This window comes from Stegostoma tigrinum, chromosome 12 (assembly GCF_030684315.1).
Source record: "Stegostoma tigrinum isolate sSteTig4 chromosome 12, sSteTig4.hap1, whole genome shotgun sequence".
Lineage (NCBI taxonomy): Eukaryota > Metazoa > Chordata > Chondrichthyes > Orectolobiformes > Stegostomatidae > Stegostoma > Stegostoma tigrinum.
In genome coordinates, this window is record NC_081365.1 from 41,209,862 (window position 1) to 41,229,038 (window position 19,177).

Genomic DNA, 19,177 nt, shown 5'->3' on the forward strand with positions numbered 1-19,177 from the left:
GAAACTAACCAGAATACATGAACATCAGCTAGCAGCAAAACGACATGACAAACTTTCCTTAATACCAGTACACTCGGACAATGAAGGCCATCAGTTTAACTGGAACAACATACCTATAGTAGCCAAAGCCAAAGATAGACATGCACTGAAATTCTGAGATATGTTTCTCAACCCATAAGGCAATCAACAAACATATAGAATTGGAACCCATATACAAACTTATACAGAACAAAACCAAAAATGGCACCACTCACCATAACGGACCGGACAGTATAAATTCCAAGTGCAGTAGAACAACATCACTTCGTCAGAGGCCTCACTGATGATGTTACTTAGCATAGTGACGAAACGTCTGAATGAAAACAAGCCCACTCGGAAAGCAAGTTAACAATCTCTCGCTTTTTGAGAACTACTTAATATGTGCTAATTTTTCATTCTCATTAACTCATTTATTAGGTGATGAAGTCACAATACCTTCTGTATCTGTGTTGATATTTGGAGTACTTGGACTCTCTCAGAAGCAGAATTAGAAGAATTCATTAACATCATTTTAACACAAGGAAAGCTTTGAGAGTGCTGGAGAAATGTTGCAAGTTTAGCAACATCTGCGGAGAGAGAACCAGCGTTAATGTTTTGAATTAGATATGACACTTCTTCAGTTTTGTTTCTTCTTCATTCTCTGAGTTTGTTTCAGGTTTCTAGCATCTGCAATATTTTTCCCATATATATGGAAAATATTAATTCCCTTGGCATCAAATTATTTAAGCAGGTGCAAGTTAATAACTATTAGACAGTTAAGCAACTACTTTAAGCATACCTTCTGAAAGCTGGTTAGGCCACAGATAAGAGACAATGGGAACTGCAGATGCTGGAGAATCTAAGATAACAAAGTGTGAAGCTGGATGAACATAGCAGGCCAAGCAGCATCTTAGGAGCACAAAAGCTGACCTTTCGGGCCTAGACCCTTCATCAGAGGGGGGGATGGGGAGAGAAATAATTGTCTGAAATAAATAGGGAGAGAGGGGGAGGTGGACCGAAGATGGAGAAAAATGAAGATAGGTGGAGAGGAGGGTATAGGTGAGGATTTAGGGAGGGGATAGGTCAGTCCAGGGAGGACGGACAGGTCAAGGAGGCAGGATGAGGTTAGTAGATAGGAAATGGAGGTGCAGCTTGAGGTGGGAGGAGGGGATAGGTGAGAGGAGGAACAGGTTAGGGAGGTGGGGACATGCTGGGCTGGTTGTGTGATACAGTGGGGGGAGGGGAAGAACTGGGCTGGTTTTGGGATGCAGTGGGGGAAGGGGAGATTTTGAAGCTGGTGAAGTCCACATTGATACCATTGGGCTGCAGGGTTCCCAAGCGGAATATGAGTTGCTGTTCCTGCAACCTTCGGGTGGCATCATTGTTGCGCTGCAGGAGGCCCATGATGGACATGTTGTCTAAGGAATGGGAGGGGGAGATAAAATGGTTTGCGTCTGGGTGGTGCAGTTGTTTATTGGGAACCGAGCGGTAGTGTCTCAGCCCGATCTCTGGGCGGTACACCGTGGTGTCTCGGCCCGATCTCTGGGCGGTACATGGTGGAGAGCAAGATAAACAAAAGACTGAGCAACTGCTGAACTTTTAACTTAATTCCTTTCTCATTCAAATCCAGAAGGACTTTAGTGTTAACTAATTCCTTATTTCTTTTCTGCTTGTTGTAATAAGGTAATGCTTAACATTTTAATTCTGTCTCTTACTACATTGTACCTAGGTTTTGTACCTAAGTACCTTTGTACCTACAATGATGCCATGTGTGGCGACATTTTAAACTTTTCACCGCGCTTGAGTACACATGACAATAAAATGTAGATCTGAATGTAAACCCAAATCTGTAATGAATCCTGCAGTTTATATTGTGTTATTGCTATCTTTAGAAAGTTTTCTTCAATTGTTACATTGAAAAAAAACAGCCAAAACTGGGCCTTCCTTAACTGCTGGGCCCTTTTGTATTAGGAGCACATAAATTTAGCTTGTAAATTCAATTAATCCTGAATATTCAGGAGTATGGATTTTCTGGAAGGATGGGAAGAAAGGGAAGGGTGGTATGTTAGCTTTGTTAGAATAGCTTAGAATAAAGTCAATAGGAGAAATTATCTTGTATCAGAGGATGTAGATCCACGTGCATGGAGATAAGAAATAACAAGTGGAAAAACATACTGGTCTGAGTAATCTGGCAGCTCCCTTTCAGTAGCTGTATGCTAAGACTGGCAATGAATCAGAAAGTAATGGGACCATACAATCAGTACATTAATCATGGGTGGCTTTAATCTTCATGTGGATTTGGACAATCCAGTTGAGAGGTAGCTACAAGGAATAGCTCATAGAATATATTTAGGACATTTTCCTGGAACAACATGTTATGGAAGCTACCAGGGATCAGGTTAATTTGGATCTCATAACGTGCACCGAGGCAGATTTAATGAATGATCTCAGAGTAAAAAGTCCTCTCGGGAACAGAGACCATAACATGCTAGAATTTACCATTCAGCTCATTAGGAAGAAACCTGAGTCAAGAAGAAACTATGCTATACTTAAATAAGGCTAATTACATAGGGCTGAAAACAATGTTCCCTCTAAGCTTAGCAGCTCCAAGGGTCCACACAGTGATCGGTGCACCAGTGCTGTTCACAACATTGACTTATGGTTTTGGAAGTCGCTGCCACAATTATGAAGCTTGAAGGTCTGTGCAGAAGAAAAAAAGTTAGTGGAAAATGCTAGACAAGGACAGTGTTGTCTGAACTGAACTGGGGAGGGAGTTCGACAGAAAAGATGGTTAAGGGAAAAATGGCAAATGTTTAACAAAACAATCCATGACTCACGGCAAAGATATATCCAAGAAGGATTTTAAGAAGAGGATAAGGCAATCGCAGTTATACAGGAAGTTAAGGACAGTATTGAATTAAAGGACCATATGTAGCAAACATTATTGGTAAATCAGAGGACTGGGAAGTTCCAAAAACCAATTAAACAAAAACACAAAAATAAAGAGGGGGAAAAAAATAACTATTTAGTTAAACTAGCAAATCATATAGAAACAGTTAGTAAGAACTTCTGTAAATATATTAAAAGGAAGAGAGGCGCCAAAGTGACCAATGAGCTTTTGGAGCATGAGACTGGGACTCGGCAAATAATAATGGGGAACCAAGAAAAAAACAGAGGAATTGCATAAGTACTTTGCACGAGCCTTCACAGCGGAGGACGCTATTAACATTCTGAAAATACTAAATAATCAAGGGCAAAAGGAGGGAGCAAATAAATGCAACAACTATTGCCAAAGAAAAAGTGCTAGAGAAACTAAAGGCTGATAGTGCCCCGAGGAGTGATATATTTCTTCCCAGGAAATTATTGGCAGACAGAATATAATGTGGGAAAATGTAAGACTATGCAATTTGGCACAAGGAGTAGATGAAGTGAATACTATTTATGTGGTGAGGGACTGCAAAAAGCTGCAGCGCAGAGGGATTTGGGGATCCTTGGGCATGAATCACAAAAGGCTAGCAACCAAGATCAGCAGGTAATAAGGAGGCCAAATGGAACATTGACCTTTATCTCAAATAGAATATAAGAGATGTCTTGGTAAAACTGCATAAGGGACTAGTCAGACCATACCTAGAATACTGTGAACAGTTTTAATCTCCTTATCTAAGGAAAGATGCAATGACGTTGGAGGCCGTCTGCAGAGGGGTTCACTAGGTTTATTCCAGTTATGGAGGAATTTTCTTATGAGGAGAGGTTGAATGGATTGGCTTTGTATTCATTGCATAGATTCTGAGAAGTTGCTTCCCTCTGTGGAAGAGTCTAAGACTGGAGGATATAATCTCCAAAATAAGGGGTCACCCTTTTTAATATAGATGCTGAGTCATTAAGAATATTCAAGACTGAAATAGGCAAGATTTTACTCAGTAAAGGAATCCACAGGTTATGAGGAAAATATAGGAAAGTATGGTTTAGGTTAATTAAATCAGCCTTGATTTCATGGAAAGAGAGCAGACTCAGTGGGCGTAATGGCCTACTTTACTCCTATGTCTCATTGTCTATTTACTGCAACCCAGATCTCATTCACAGATGTAAATTTACGAATTGACAGTGTGGGTTACAGCCTTAAGGTAGAGATTGTGTGCATTATCTTGTTGATTTCAAGTTTTGTTGGCCACCAGTTACTTGAGTATTCCATCGCTGACAGGTTGAAAACTATTCTCTCACTTATGCAACTTCCTTTCCCACGCACCTTTTTCCAGCTACTTACTACCCTGTTCTACCTCTTCCTTCTCCAACTCATTGCGGTCTTCTTTCACAATCACCACTCACAGCCTCTTCCATTTCCCATTACCACTTTCGGTTGTCTCTGTGTTGATTCCCTTCAATCAACTTCCTTTCTCCACCAGCCCTTGCAGCATCCACCACTCTCCCCACCACAGCAGCCTCCTTCTTTCCCATCCCCCTAACCTTTTGAAGCCTTTTCCTTCAAGCTCCTTCCCAATCTCTTGCAGTCTGTTCCTACATTTCCTGTGCAACCTTCTGCTTCCTTCCTATGCTGCCATCCACATATCACCACAATATGTGGCAGCTCCTAGACTTGGCTGATAGTAACTGCAAGGTCCTGAGACCTGAAAGCACTGAGATCCAGATCCATGCTTGGCAACCCTCAAGGCCTGCAGCCACACTTAGAAATTTCCCTCAAGGTTGGAGCCACAGTAGCAATCGTGATGCACTGGAGCCGCACTTGGCAAACCCTGAGACTTGGCAACACGTCCAGCAACCTCCTGTGGCCTAGTGCCATATTTGTTAGCTCTGAGGCCCAGCCCTTCTGACGATTGAGCAGTCATTGTGGAAAAGAAACAGTTTGTGTTTGGTGAACAGCTCGTCACAGATTCTGTCTGTCTCATATATAAGAACAATTTTGTTCTGATTAGTCACTGAACCCAAACCCTCGAAAGAAATTGGGCCCCATATTGACCCCTTCTTCTGAAGGCTGTGAACAAGTCTGTAGATGGCCACACATATGACAAATATGTAAAGATTGTGTGCATTTGTAAATACAGCTATAAAGCAATTTGACATTTGCACACACTTACTAAAATATTGTTACGACATCATCCAGGATAATTTGCAAGCCTTTAATGAAGACAGGAGGAAGAATGCAAGCACCCTACTCAGACTGAAACTAGCAATTTTTAAGGGTAATGAAACTTAAACTGAAAGCCTTGGCTTTCAAGTACTGTTTTATGATTTTATCAAGTATTCAATTGTCATGAGTCTTCTCTGAAATAAATGCAGTCTCACAAGATCTACTTAGGTTAAGCAACATCAAAATACCAGCTTAGTACTTCCACTGTATTTTTCTGTGCAGCAAGACTTCTAGTGGCCTATTTGCATTACTTGAAATGAGTCACCCGACTTACAGCTTTTCTTCTGCCAATGAAAATAATTATTGAAGGTAAAAAACAACCTGTTGGTGAACGTACAACAATTATTTTATGTCGATGTTGCTTTTCTATACATTTTCTTGAACTATAATGAAACTTTTAAAAAAAAGTGTAATGCCTGGAAAATCTTTCACAACAATAATTTTGTAAGTAGACATTATTGTGTAATCATTTTTAGTGGTTAATGAACATGCAAGTTTCATTTTCAAAACATTAAACTTCTATGATTTATCAAGAGGCAACAAATTAGCTTGCTTTCTTTTAATTAAATTCTTTCTGTGAATAATTATGTTGAGAATTTATGTAGTTCAATAAACTGGAAAAGTTTGCATTTTCGATTATATAATCAAATCAAAAGTTTAATTCTGTGATTAGATATTTGGATTTGAAACCAAATGTGGGAATATTTACTGTTAATGTGGCTGTGGAATCTGGGTTGGTGCCTCAACTTTTCATTTATTTACTCTATTTATTAATGGCACAAAGGAGACATGTCTGAGTTTTCTGCAGGCACAAGGTTTACAAACTTTGTAATGGCATACTTAGAACTATAAGATTACAAAGACATTTATTGATTAAGTGATTGGGAAAATTGTGGAGATGTGACTGGAGAACTGATATAGGAGGACCACATCAGATTTCTGAGGAATTGGGAACAGCTCTGGGCAGGTTGAACTGTACAAGACGGACAGGTTATATCATAACAGAACTAGCATTGGTATCCTCACACAGAGATTTGCTAGTGCTGTTGGGGTGGGTATAAACTAGCTTGTAGGGATGGGAACTTGACGGGTAACCCAGATTGAAAGGAAGTAAAGTCGGTGATAGGAATTTGAAATAGGGGAGATTAGGAGACAGGAGAAACCAAGCCATTCATTGAGTATGCTTCAAAAGCAAAATAATGTTGAAAAGACAAAGTTAAGCGGTCTCTAGTGGAAGTTATGCAGGATTTGTAACAAGGTAGATGATCTAAATGCACAAGAAGGGATAACGTTGGTATGGTCTATTTGCCATTTTTAGTGACATAGCAGCATGATGACCAGGGCTGAGAAATGATTGTTCAAGGATATTCAACATTTAGGAAGGACAGATGAGGAGGAAAGAAAGTGGACTTGTGCTGAAAGTAAGGGATATGATCAGTTCATTAGTAAGGGAGGATTTCAGAGCAGAAGAACAATGTATTGTATTATTATGTATAGAACCAAGAAAAAGCAAGAGCAGCAAACATTGGTTGGAGTTTCTTATATGCCACCAAATAGTAGTGGTTGCATGGGGTATGATATTAATCAGGAGATGAGTGAAGTATGTAGCATGAGTAACACAGTAATCATGGATGACTTCAATTAGCATGAGGACTGGGTAAACCAACTGAGCACTGAAGCTGTGGAGGATGACTTTATGAAATGTGTTAGGGATGGTTTTTTAGAGCAGTATATTGAAGAACCGACTGGAGGGAATGTTATTTTATATCTCGTATTATGCACTGTCAAAAGGCTAATTAACAATCTTGTTGTAAATGAACATTTAGGCATGGGTGACCACAATATGACTAAATTTTACATTATGTTTGAAAGTGAGGAAGTTAACTCTGAAGCAAGACTTAAATTTGACTGATGGAAATTATGCATTAGGTTCACATTGACTGAGTTGGAATGGGGAAATACATTAAAAAACATGACTGTATGTGGGCAATGGATATACTTTAAAGAACAATTATGATTTACAGTAACTATACAGTCATTCCAGGTGCAAAAACTCAAATGGTAGTCAACCATGGCTATATTTGGATAAAATGAAAAGGCCTATAAAGTTGTCAGGAATAACATGAGGATTGAGAGGCTTATAGAATACAATAAAGTAGGATAAGAAATTGATGAGGAAAAAGAGAATTGAATATGAATATAAATAGCAGAAGATATGAAAATGGATTCAGAAGTTTTTGCAGGTGTATGAAAAGGAAATGTTTGGCTACAACAAACATGGGTACATTTAAGGCAGAACCAGGAGAATTTATAACAAGAATAGAGAAATGACAGAAATTATAAATAATTATTTGTGTTTGTTTCCTCTGAGGAAGATATTAGAAATGTCTCAGAACTAGGTTTATCCAAGTGGCTAGGGAGAATGAGGAATTAAATGAAATTGACATTTAGTAAGAAGATTATACTGGATAAATTAATGAAGCTGAAAGTTGCTAAATCCTCAGGACCTGAGGGGCTACATCCCAAAATGCCAAAGGAAGTTGCTATTGAGATAATCGGTTCGTTAGTGATAATCTTCCAAAATTCTGTATATTGTGGAATGATTCCTGCCCATTGGAAGATGGCTAGTCTCATTCTACTATTTAAGAAGGGGGCAAGAAGAAAACAGACGATAGGTCTGTTAGCTTTATGTCAGTAGTACAGAAATGATAGAAGGTTCTATAAAAGATAGGAGAAATTGACACCTGATTGATAACAAACTGACGGAGCATAGTCAGCATGGCTTTGAGAATGGGAAATCATGTTTGATGAATTTGTCGAAGTTTTTAAAGTTTTAGTCACAAAATTGATAAAGGAGAGCTGATGGACACGTAAGTTCTCAAAAGGCTTTTGATGAAGTTTCTCACAGGATGCTGGTTAGAAAGGTGAAAGCACACAGGGTAGGAAATGTATTGGCATGGATTAAGCTTAGGCTCACATGCAGAAAATAAAGTATAGAAATGAATGGGCCATTCTCTTATTGGCAGACAGTGACTTGTGGTACAGCAGGGATCTATACTAAGGCCCCAGCTGTTCTCAAGATGTATCAAAGTGGGGAATGAAGTTTAACATGTTCAAGTTTGCAGATGACACAAAACTAAAGTGGGAATATGTGTTATGTGGGATGCAGGTTCATGGCGCCTTGAAAGTGGAGTCACAGATAGACAGGGTGGTGAAGAAACTGTTTGGTATACTTGCCTTTATTGGTCAGTGCATCCAGTGTAGGAGTTAGAACATAGAACATAGAACATAGAACAGTACAGCACAGAACAGGCCCTTCAGCCCACAATGTTGTGCCGACCATTGATCCTCATGGATGCACCCTCAAATTTCTGTGACCATATGCATGTCCAGCAGTCTCTTAAATGACCCCAATGACCTTGCTTCCACAACTGCTGCTGGCAACGCATTCCATGCTCTCACAACTCTCTGCGTAAAGAACCTGCCTCTGACATCCCCTCTATACTTTCCACCAACCAGCTTAAAACTATGACCCCTCGTGCTAGCCATTTCTGCCCTGGGAAATAGTCTCTGGCTATCGACTCTATCTATGCCTCTCATTATCTTGTATACCTCAATTAGGTCCCCTCTCCTCCTCCTTTTCTCCAATGAAAAGAGACCGAGCTCAGTCAACCTCTCTTCATAAGATAAGCCCTCCAGTCCAGGCAGCATCCTGGTAAACCTCCTCTGAACCCTCTCCAAAGCATCCACATCTTTCCTATAATAGGGCGCCCAGAACTGGACGCAGTATTCCAAGTGCGGTCTAACCAAAGTTTTATAGAGCTGCAACAAGATCTCACGACTCTTAAACTCAATCCCCCTGTTAATGAAAGCCAAAACACCATATGCTTTCTTAACAACCCTGTCCACTTGGGTGGCCATTTTAAGGGATCTATGTATCTGCACACCAAGATCCCTCTGTTCCTCCACGCTGCCAAGAATCCTATCCTTAATCCTGTACTCAGCTTTCAAATTCGACCTTCCAAAATGCATCACCTCGCATTTATCCAGGTTGAACTCCATCTGCCACCTCTCAGCCCATCTCTGCATCCTGTCAATGTCCCGCTGCAGCCTACAACAGCCCTCTACACTGTCAACGACACCTCCGACCTTTGTGTCGTCTGCAAACTTGCTGACCCATCCTTCAATTCCCTCGTCCAAGTCATTAATAAAAATTACAAACAGTAGAGGCCCAAGGACAGAGCCCTGTGGAACCCCACTCACCACTGACTTCCAGGCAGAATATTTTCCTTCTACTACCACTCGCTGTCTTCTGTTGGCCAGCCAATTCTGTATCCAAGCAGCTAAGTTCCCCTGTATCCCATTCCTCCTGACCTTCTGAATGAGCCTTCCATGGGGAACCTTATCAAATGCCTTACTGAAGTCCATATACACCACATCCACAGCTTGACCCTCATCAACCTTACTAGTCACATCCTCAAAAAACTCTAAGGTTTGTAAGGCATGACCTACCCCTCACAAAGCCGTGTTGACTGTATTTGATCAAGCCATGCTCTTCCAGATGGTCATAAATCTTATCCCTCAGAATCCTTTCTAACACCTTGCAGACGACAGACGTGAGACTTACCGGTCTATAATTGCCGGGGATTTCCCTATTTCCTTTCTTGAAGAGAGGAATTACATTTGCCTCTCTCCAGTCCTCTGGTACGACTCCAGTGGAGAGCGAGGATGCAAAGATCTTCGCAAGTGGCGAAGCAATTGCATTTCTCGCTTCCCAAAGCAGCCGAGGACAAATCTGATCCGGGCCTGGCGACTTGTCAATCTTAATGTTTGACAAAATTTTCAGTACATCAGCTTCCTCTATCTCTATCCATTCCAGCATGCACACCTGCTCTTCAAAGGTTTCATTCACTACACAGGTCGTTTCTTTCGTAAAGACAGAAGCAAAAAACTCATTTAGGGCTTCCCCTACCTCCTCAGGCTCCACACACAAGTTCCCTATGCTATCCCTGATCGGCCCTACTCTTTCTTTGACCATTCTCTTATTCCTCACATAAGTGTAAAATGCCTTTGTGTTTTCCCGGATTCCTTCTGCCAAGCCTTTCTCGTGCCCCCTCCTGGCTCTCCTCAGACCATTTTTGAGCTCCTTCCTTGCCTGCATGTAATCCTCTCTAGCTGAACTTGACCCTAGCTTCCTCCACCTTATGTAAGCTACCTTCTTCCTTTTCACTAGAAGCTCCACCGCTCTCGTCATCCAAGGTTCCTTTATCTTACCCCGTCTTGCCTGTCTCAGAGGGACATATTTACTCATCACTCCCAACAACTGTTCCTTAAACCATCTCCACATATCTATAGTTCCCTTACCATGGAACAACTGCTCCCAGTCCATGCTTCCTAACTCGTGTCTAATCGCATCATAGTTTCCTCTTCCCCAATTAAATATCCTCCCATTCTGCCTAATCCTCTCCTTCTCCATAGCTATGTAGAATGAGAGAGTGTTATGGTCACTATCACCAAAATGCTCTCCCACCACAAGATCTGATACCTGCCCCGGCTCGTTTCCGAGCACCAAGTCTAGAATGGCCTCTCCCCTCGTCGGCCTGTCAACGTACTGCGTTAGGAAACCCTCCTGAACACACCTTACAAAAACAGCTCCATTCAAATCTTCTGCTCGAAGGAGGTTCCAATCAATATTAGGAAAGTTAAAGTCACCCATTACAACAACCCTACTGCGTCCACACTTTTCCAAAATCTGTCGACCTATGCTTTCTACAATCTCCCTGCTGCTATTGGGGGGCCTGTAGTAAACCCCTAACGAGGTGACTACTCCCTTGCTGTTCCTAATTTCCACCCATACTGACTCAGTAGGCAGATCTTCCTCGACAATGGAAGCTTCTGTAGCTGTGATACCCTCTCTGATTAGTAGTGCTACACCCCCTCCTCTTTTTGGGAGCTCATTTTGTGGCTGAGCTGGACCTTAGTTAGGCTACTTCTGGAATTCTGGCATTCAATTCTGGTCTCCCTGCTATAGAAAAATGTTGTAAACTTGAAAGGATGCAGAAAATATTTACAAGAATGTTGCCAGGATTGGAGGGTTCGAGCTATAGAGAGAGGCTGAATCGGCTAGGGCTATTTTTCCCGGAGTGTCGGAGGCTGAGGGGTGCCCTTATAGAAGTTTATATGATCAAAATTATCATGGATTGGGTAAATAACTAAGGTCCTTTTCCCAGGGTAGAGGAGTCCAAAACTAGAGGTCATTTAGGTGACATGGGAAAGATTTTATAAAGGATGTAAGAGGCAACTTTTTCACACAGAGGGTGGTGCATATTTGGAGTGAGCTGGCAGACCAAGTGGTGGAAGCTGGTACAATTGTAACATATAAAATGCACCTGGACGGGTGGATGAATAGGAATGGTTAGATAAAGGCCAAATGCTGGCAAACAGGTCTAGATTAATTCAGGATATCTGATTGGTATGGACATATTGGACCAAAGGGCCTGTTTCTGTGTTGTACAGCTCTATGGCTCTATGCTATAGTGTCCAAGAGGTATGCTTGGTGGTGTACTTAACCTGAGGGTCACCACGCCATAGACAAGGGGTGAAGTTGAGAAGGTAGCACCCCAGTGGTGAACTCAGCTGGGATGGGAGTTGAATTCATGCTGTTTATTACCACTCTACATGACAAACCAGCTATTCAGCCAATTGAGCTAACTGACCTCCAATCAGATGTTGCAGTATCAACACATCAAACTTATGATAAGCATGTAATGATGGAAAGAACATCATATTTTGTATTTTCCGCCTGAGGATGAAAGAAATCCAGGAATAGATGGCTGTTCAGTTTGAACTGAATTCCCCTGTGTTTCATGACTTTCCTGAGAGGCCATGAACCATTTCAATTGACAAAAAGACCCTGACACCATGGACATGATGGGGTTAGTTGGGGGGATGGTGGGAATGAAGAACTACCAAACTCTGTACTGGAGCGAGCAGAGGTGAGTGGTCTAAATGGGGCATGTTCCAGATTACTGGAGACAACTAGTCAAATTTCATTAAACAGCTGTCAAATTGAAATTCAATAAATCCGAAATTGAACACTATTCTGTAATAGTAACCATGAAACGATCAGCAATCACAATAAAAGCCTCTTTGGTTTACTAATGTCCTTTAAGGAAGGAAATCTGCGATCTTTACCTGGTCTAACTTACAGTTGACTTGGGTAACATGGTTGACTTTTAAGTACCAAAGCCTATCATGCCATCCACTTCAACAGTAACTAAAGACAGGCAACAGATGTTGGCCTTGCAAATGAAGTCCATATCCTAAAGAATTAGAAAATTAATGGAGTTCAAAGCCGACCTAGTTTAGCAAAAATCTGTGTCATGGCGCTCTGCTCATGATTCTTTAGATGGCAGAGATCGTAGGTTTGGAAGCAACTACTGAAGAATATTTGGTAAATTGCTGACGTTCACTGCATTCGTTCTATACACTTGCTACTGAATGCCAGTGTTGAAGGGTGTGAATGTTTAAGGTGATAGGATGTCAATCAAAAAAGCTGCTTGGTCCTGAATGGTGCAAGCTTCTTGAATGTTTTTGGAGTTGCAGTCACCCAAATAAGTGGACAGTATTCCATCATTTTCCGGATGTGTGCTTATTAGAATGTGGATAGACTTTGAGGAGTCACGGGTAAATTACTTGCCTCAGAATCTCCGCTCTGACCTATTCTTTTCGTCTGAGATCCCAAGATAGAAGGAGTGGTCATGAATATGGTAAGGAGTGTTTGATTTAATAATGGTGGAAATGTGACAATAACCCTTATTAGTCTCAGGCCACTGCAGGGAAATCTTTCTGGTAACAAGGTCACTGCAAAAATGACTGCTCCAATTTAAAACCTAAAAACAAGTAGAGATGATGGAATTAAGTGGTATGGAAATGTTTCAAACATTTTCAAAGAATCTAGCAGCTTTAATAATTTGCTTTAAGGTCTCACTGCCTTAGTAAAACTCAGTTGTTTTCTTTGAATTAAGAACACACACACATAGTAAACTGTAGCCTGTGCAGTGACAGCAATAACATATCACATGTTTGCTAACATGCTTGTGTTTGACTCGTTGAAATTATATAGACATGTTCACTGTTCTAAAAATTGAACTTTTAAGGGTTGGCATGTTTAAAGGCAGAGGGAGGAGTCTGACACATCAAATCCACCAGGTGACCAGCCCACACTTCCTACCCCCACCACCCCGTCTTCACTTCCATTGCAATTTCCTGCTATTCACGGATGCAGAGCCAGGTACTTTCTGAGCCTAACAGTGTCTACTTTCAAAAGTAAATGTCAACTCTAGAGGCTTTCATTTAAACACAGAGTATGTATAAAGTTATGGACAGCACATTTTGACTCTGGGCATAAACAGAAGCATTAATACTTTTCATTATGGCAATTACAACAAATATGTAGGAAAGTAATTTTATAAACGTTGCTATTCCTGCATTGTCAACACTGCAGTGAACTGCATAATTGAGCCAACCAGAATGAACCTGTAACATCTGCTGAACCACATGTTAAGCCACCAAAAAGGTACTCTACCTGAAATCTTGTAAGCTCCGGTAATGGAACCTGGCTGTGCACATGCTACTGGTACTCGTGCTTTTGTGGGAGAAGAATTTTAAAGCACCAGCTGATATGAATATGACGTCAGTGGAACAGCAGCACCATTAACTTACACTACCCAGAGCCATCCAGAATCCTGGCCAATAGAATATGCATGAGGCAAATCTTAGGGCAGTTTTAAAACAAGTAGCAGTGGGCCACAATATCTGTTTAGAGCCAGAAACAGAATGCATATTCCACCCACATGTATTTTATATGAAGATGGGAATAAATGAATATGAGTAGGCCACTTAACTCTTTAGTCTCTTCCACCATTCAATAAGACAATGGCTTATTTTAAACCTAATTCCATTTATCCATTTTGCCCGTATCTTTTAATATCTTCAATTGACAAGCATCTACCAATCACAGGTTAAAAGTTAACACTTGACTTGGCATTAATTGTTATTTGTAAAAGACAGGTCCAAAACTCTACCACTCTTGATATGTAACAGTGTTTCCTGTTTGTTGTCCTGAAAAGTCTGGCTCTAGTTTTCAATCCACGCCTCCCACTCCCAGACTCCACATCATTAGAATTCAATCCTTGGAGTCCGAGTACCATTTCAGTAAACCTATTTTACATAGTCTGTCATGAAGAACATAGAGCCACTCCAAGCCTTGCCTACCCAGGACTTTGTGTATCTGCAGCTTGACTTTTACCTCCTTATAATGGTGTCCTCGATGTGCGAAGGCTGTCATGGTGTTAGTCTTTTGATTATCTTCTGTACCTGTTTATGACATTTTAATGATGTACTGCCAAGATTCCCACGTTTATATAGACCACCACTGTTTCTTATTTTTCAACATTTAAAAAAGCACTTCTTTTTAGGTCCAAAGTTTTGAAAAGCATTTGCTGCAATTGAGGTCTCAACACAGCTAACTATGGGACTTCACATACATCCAATTAGAATACTGAACACTATACTTACTCACTGTCTTCTGCCTTGCAGACAAATTCAAAAACTGATCAATAACTTGCACCTAATTCCATAAACAATTTGATTTCTAAAATCAATCTGGAGCCCAATTTGCATATTTTAGCAGCCTCTCACAAAAACAGGTGGGTTTGTTGCTAGTCTGCCTGAAGCTGGGACCAGATAGGAATTGCGTTTCTAACTCATGATACCATTCTGGTTTTTAATAAACATTTTCACCATACAGCTGGGTAACGAAAAGTTGGATGCTATTTCTGACTTAGGGAATGCAAATATTGCAGATAAGTCCTGTGTGGCAGGCATTCTGTTTTATATAAATAAAATTGCAGCTTTTACTAAAATGATTGTTTCTGTGAGAGAGCCTTGCTGTGATTTGATACCAACTCACAGAGACATAGCCTCCTGACTCCTGAAACAGGTGAGTAATTACTGTAAACTGAAGAAGCGAAACAGGAGCCATGTGGTGCAAGTGAAGGATTTTGCACTGTCTTATAGAAAACATACAATTATTGCATTTCTGAGATTAGGAGCACCTTAAAAGCTATGGTGCATATTGGGAAGTCTTTTACTTATTTTTATTGTAAGTAATAAAGTGATTTGAGCTTAGCATGCTCTATAGAAGCAATAATCCAAATGTGAGTTACCTTCCGATGTCTTAAACATAGTCATGATAAGATAGCACATCAGGGAGAATATTGATATTTTTATTTAACTTAAATTAATATTTCAATATTTTCAATGTGTTTTTTGAATTTTTTTGCTTACAATCCAGCAGTGGAAATTTCAGTTCATTATTCTGCACGGTCTTTCACAAGCTGTACATTTGTATTCATGCCTAAATGATACATAGAAATTGGCACAAAATAAGGGATATTTTTATTCAAGGCTTTTAATTTCATATTTCTGCACAAAATAAGAATATTCTTTACTTCTTGGGGGATGATATCACATTATGTGACATTTGTGTATTAATTCTTACAATGCCAATGCACATCAGTAGAATCCTAATGGTACGCAGCTTGTCTATTAATATTATTAAAGCTAATTCCTTGATTGTGGCAATTTCAATAGCAGACATTCTACATTTGAAAATAATAATGTGACAAAATTCTAAACATTGCTGATGGGGAAGATGTAAGAAGATGATGCATTTTCCATTACTTTTAACTGTTATGCAGACAATTTAGATGGTAAATCATGAAAACCTTCTTTGGCTTTGGTTGACGACCATCACGTTATTTCATCATATATGATATTCAGGGTTTCAGTTTCTGATAAGAGAGATTTGATGAGGAGCAAGAGAGAGTAAAGGAGTATGGCTGGTGAGCAATGCAAAGAGAGCCCAACATTGATTTTACCTGTGACAGAAACTATTCAAATGAAGGTCACGTGAGATGGGTAATGTTGAGAGTGCAGTCAAAAATAGGGGTAGGTGAGTTCATGAAGAGATTGAAGATAAAGATGGGCATGGATCAATGTGATCACAGTTGGAGATTGAAAATAGCAACGATGATGGATATTTAGTATCAAGGTTGAAATAGAAACAAACAAAGGATAACTTGGAAATAAACTCTTACAATGGAATTAGAAGACTGTATTGCAGTAGTTCAAAGTTTTTTAAAGTAGATATAATAGGGCAAAGACAATGAGGTCCCAGTGGAGGAAAATGTGCCCAAGAGGTTGGAGAGAAACTTGGATCTGAGGGCTATATTGACATCCAGATAATTTCTTTGTAGATATTCGAAAGTATAGAAGGACACTGAGGGTTCAGTAAGAGGCAATATGACAAATTTCTGTCAGCACATACACTGTTTACAATACCTAACTTTTTGATATTGGCAAATTAGATATATAGCATCAGAATCATTATATAACCTTCTCAATCAGGACTTGTTCCATGGGTGAATGGATATTTTGGCAGGAAAATGAGTAAGTTATTATTAGCCTATTTGCAGAATTCAGGAACTTTTGAATTGAATGACAAGAAGATTGACAGATTTAGCCCCCAGTAGTACCATAGGGTGGGAAACTTGTCAATTGAAGAAGCAGTCAGCTGGGTTGTGGCCAACAAGGAGGGACTAGATGGATTCTTGATGAATCCTTTGACAAATACTGGGAGTTGGAGAGAGCAGCTATTGACTTACTAAGTCATGTCAAACCTGAATAGCAAAGCAGACGAATAGAAGGAGGGAGATTTCAGAAGGCTTTTGATAAGATCCTCATAGGAGACTGGCGAAATAGAGTGCATAGGATTGTGGGAAGATATTTTCATTGAGAATTGGTTAATCACAGAATTGTGACAGCACTGAAGCAGTGTCTGCGCTGGCCTTTTCAAATAAGCATCATCACCTAGTGCCAATCTTCTGTTTCTTCCCACATACCTTAGTACACTCTCTTTCTAAATAAGTAGTCATTCAATGCCCTCTTGAAAGCCTTCGTTGAATCTTTCTCCATCATGTTTCCATGCAGTACATTTTGTATTCAAAAAACTCACTGCGTGAAAAGTTTCTCCTCAATTCACCCTTGCTTCTTTTGCAGATCAAATTAAATCTGTGCTCTTTCATTCTGAATACCTTTATGACTGGAACATCTTCTCTCTATCCACGTTAAGCAACCTGCTCATAATTTTGGAAACTTCTATTAAATTTTCCTTCAACCTTCTTGTCTCCAATAAGAACAGTCAATTCTTCAATCTATTCTCCTAATCAAAGTGTCTCATTCCTGGGACATTCATGTAAGTTGCATCTGCACTGTCTTCAATGCATTTCATTCCTCTAATGTGGTACCCACTAATCCAGCTGAGGTTTAAAAAGTCTCTTGTACAAGTTCAATATCACCTCCTTGCTCTTGTACTCAGGCTTTGTTAATACAGGCATTATGATTTATTAACTGCTCTGTCTACCTGTTCTGCTGCCTTCAACAATCTATGCATATGTATACCCAGGTCTCTCTGCTTCTGCACTCCCTTTAGAACTGCAGACCCTACTTTATATTATCTTTCAACGTTCATCCTACCGAAGTGCATCATCTCATCACTTGCTGCTTACCTGTCCACTCCACCAATTTGTTAATGTCCTTTTAGAGTTTCACACTGTCCTCCTTGCAGTTTACAATGCTTCTAAATGTAGTGTCATCTGCCACTGTTGAAATTGTCACTTCCCCAGGTCATTAATATAAATGAGGAAAAGCAAAAGCCCTAATACTGACTCCTGGAGAACTCCATTCCAAGCCTTTCTCCAGCCCAAGAAATATCCATTGACCATTACTCTCTGTTTCTTATCATTTCAGATAACTTTGTGCCCACTTTACTACTGTTCCTTTTATACCATGACTTGGTACGGCATAGTGGCTCAGTGGTTAGCACTGCTGCCTCACAGCTCCAGGAATTCGGGTTTGATTTCACCTTTGGGCAATTATATGGAGTTTGCACATTCTCCCTGAGTCTGTGTTTTTTCCTTCTGGGTTCTCCTACAGCCCTAAGGTGGATTGGGCATGCTAAATTGTGTCCAGGGATATGTAGGCTACGTGGATTAGCCATAGGGAATACAGGGTCACAGGGGTGTGGTGGGGGCTGGAGTGTGTGGGATGCTCTTTGGAGGGTTGGTGTGGACTTGATGAGGAGATGAATGGCCTGCTTCCACGCTGTAGGGATTCCCTTCAGCCTTTCTGTTACCTCTTCAAAATGTCCAGCATTTAGTTAAAGATATGAGATAATGAGAACTGCAGATGCTGGAGAATCCAAGATAACAAAGTGTGAAGCTGGATGAACACAGCAGGCCAAGCAGCATCTCAGGAGCACAAAAGCTGATGTTTCGGGCCTAGACCCTTCATCAGAGAGCTCTCTGATGAAGGGTCCAGGTCTGAAACGTCAACTTTTGTGCTCCTGAGATGCTGCTTGGCCTGCTGTGTTCATCCAGCTTCACACTTTGTAATCCAGCATTTAGTTAAACATGGTTTTCCCTTTTAGACATTTCAAGCCCACTCTTCCTAAGCAATCCACCGATTTCCATGTGACAATTAATTTATCACACGTGATTGTTTCTAGAAGCTTTCCCATCACGAAAGTTAAACTTGGTGGTCTGTAATTGCTGGAATTATAAAGTGGAAAGAGATAGAAAATAGAGAGTAGGGACAAAATTATTCTCAGAATGGTAGGTTGTTACTTTCATTGTATGGCAAGGATCAGTGCTAGGTGTGGAAATGATTTGCAATATTTCAAAATTACAGACATCACAAATCATGTGGTAAGGTAAGGACAATACAACAAGGCATCCAGTGGCAAATTAAGTGAAATGATCTACCATGGTCTAAAATTGGGGGGCAGGCTCAAAGAGCTGAATTGTTTACATTCCTGAGACTGAAGAATAGTGATATGTTGGGGCAGGAAATGAAGGCAAAGTAGCTGAGAGGGGAAAAATCCCAATGGCA